Here is a 2,654-nt window from a genome sequence, read left to right as displayed (position 1 = left end):
ACCTTTCTGAACACAAATTGTAAATACCGTAACAGTCATCCATAGAGATAAAAAAAAAAGCAACAACAACAACAACCATTGGAAATTAAATATATGTAACAGGGTCAATTATGTCTTATAAATAATGTATTTTATAATGTTGTATTCTTGATATAATTACACAAAATGTGTAAGTTACATGTAAAACCTGAATGTTGTTCGATGTTTTGTCAATGTGGAACAATTGTCTCGTTGTCCCTCCTACTGCAATAATTACTGTGACACCTGTCTTTTTATTTGCGTTGGACACGCCTTCCAACTTCCCTTTTGTCTACGATACGGGAGAGGTAGGCGTCCATGCGACGACAGGAAACTTAAATTCACTTTCTTGTTCATTATTATATTTGTGTAGGGGCTCGACGATGGCAAAAAGTTATTGACAAAAATTGTATTCTGTGTATTATCAGTAAAGTGCAGCTGAGCAACCCATTGTGTTCCATAAAATCCACACAACGCAGAGGAAAAGACCACCGGTTACATATATACAAAATATTATACTTATATTATAAACCTGCATAACGTTAAAAATAAGAGAGGCTATGTTATATATACTCTAAATATATATTTACACAGCGACTTGTCCAGGGTGTACCCCGCCTTCCATGGCACCCAAATGCAGCTGAGATGCACTCCCCATGAACCTGAAAGGGACAAGCGGTAGTAAATGGATGGATGGAACAACCATTGGAAATTAAATATATACAAAATATCATACTTATGTTATACACGTATATAACAATAAACATAAGAGAGGGTGTATAGTATATATACAAACCCCGTTTCCATATGAGTTGGGAAATTGTGTTAGATGTAATTGTGTTAGATGTAAATATAAACGGAATACAATGATTTGCAAATCCTGTTCAACCCATATTCAATTGAATGCACTACAAAGACAAGATATTTGATGTTCAAACTCATAAACTTTTTTTAATTTTTTGCAAATAATAATTAACTTAGAATTTCATGGCTGAAACACGTGCCAAAGTAGTTGGGAAAGGGCATGTTCACCACTGTGTTACATGGCCTTTCCTTTTAACAACACTCAGTTAACGTTTGGGAACTGAGGAGACACATTTTTGAAGCTTCTCAGGTGGAATTCTTTCCCATTCTTGCTTGATGTACAGCTTAAGTTGTTCAACAGTCCGGGGGTCTCCGTTGTGGTATTTTAGGCTTCATAATGCGCCACACATTTTCAATGGGAGACAGGTCTGGACTACAGGCAGGCCAGTCTAGTACCAGCACTCTTTTACTATGAAGCCACGTTGATGTAACACGTGGCTTGGCATTGTCTTGCTGAAATAAGCAGGGGCGTCCATGGTAATGTTGCTTGGATGGGAACATATGTTGCTCCAAAACCTGTATGTACCTTTCAGCATTAATGGCGCCTTCACAGATGTGTAAGTTACCCATGTCTTGGGCACTAATACACCCCCATACCATCACAGATGCTGGCTTTTCAACCTTGCGCCTATAACAATCCGGATGGTTCTTTTCCTCTTTGGTCCGGAGGACATGACGTCCACAGTTTCCAAAAACAATTTGAAATGTGGACTCGTCAGACCACAGAACATTTTTTCCACTTTGTATCAGTCCATCTTAGATGAGCTCAAGCCCAGCGAAGCCGACGGCATTTCTGGGTGTTGTTGATAAACGGTTTTCGCCTTGAATAGGAGAGTTTTAACTTGCACTTACAGATGTAGCGACCAACTGTAGTTACTGACAGTGGGTTTCTGAAGTGTTCCTGAGCCCATGTAGTGATATCCTTTACACCAGGGGTCACCAACCTTTTTGAAACCAAGGGCTACTTCTTGGGTACTGATTAATGCGAAGGGCTACCAGTTAGATACACACTTAAATAAATTCCCAGAAGTAGCCAATTTGCTCAATTTACCTTTAACTCTGTTATTATGAATAATTAATGATATTTATCTTTGTGGAAACACTGATCATCTTAATGATTTCTCACAATAAATATATATAGAAACAGATACATATCAATATGCAACACTTTATTTTTATATTTTCTCTAGGTGCACATTTTTAAAATTGAACATTTTCAAATGATCACTTCTAAGACAGTCTTGTGAAATCACAATATCCCATTTTAACTAGCTAGCCACTAACATTTTTTAACAAATCATGAATTACTTTGCACCATGTTTGTACAAATAATAACTCATGTAAAATACAAAAGTAAACTCTCCAATTTTTAAATCATGTCACACTTTGAACTGGACACCAAATCTGTTATCTGTTTCTTTGTCAGTGGGAAGCCTGGCATTGCATGCTGTTAACTAGTGTGTTGTACTCTGGTGTGTAACTTGACACTGCAACTCTGAGTGAGTCTTGCAGATGTGCATCAGTGAGGCGTGTTCTGTGTTTGAAAGGTTTTGTACAAAGAGTATGAATATGGGGGCCTGAAACTTCTCAACCTTGAAGCTATGTGTCTGTCTTTAAAAGCATCAATTGTTCCAAAGATGTATTTAAACATTGAGTGGTACACAAATGTCCTGTTGGACAAAAAACATGTACTGTATCAAAAGAAATTGTATCCTTTTTTACAAGTGATCCCCTCCCAGAGAGTCTGCTGGGAAACATGGCGGGGTTCATAA

Source organism: Entelurus aequoreus, linkage group LG13, assembly GCF_033978785.1.
Source record: "Entelurus aequoreus isolate RoL-2023_Sb linkage group LG13, RoL_Eaeq_v1.1, whole genome shotgun sequence".
In the NCBI taxonomy this organism is placed as follows: domain Eukaryota; kingdom Metazoa; phylum Chordata; class Actinopteri; order Syngnathiformes; family Syngnathidae; genus Entelurus; species Entelurus aequoreus.
The sequence above is the reverse complement of the archived record's forward strand: the minus strand, read 5'-3'. Positions refer to the sequence as shown.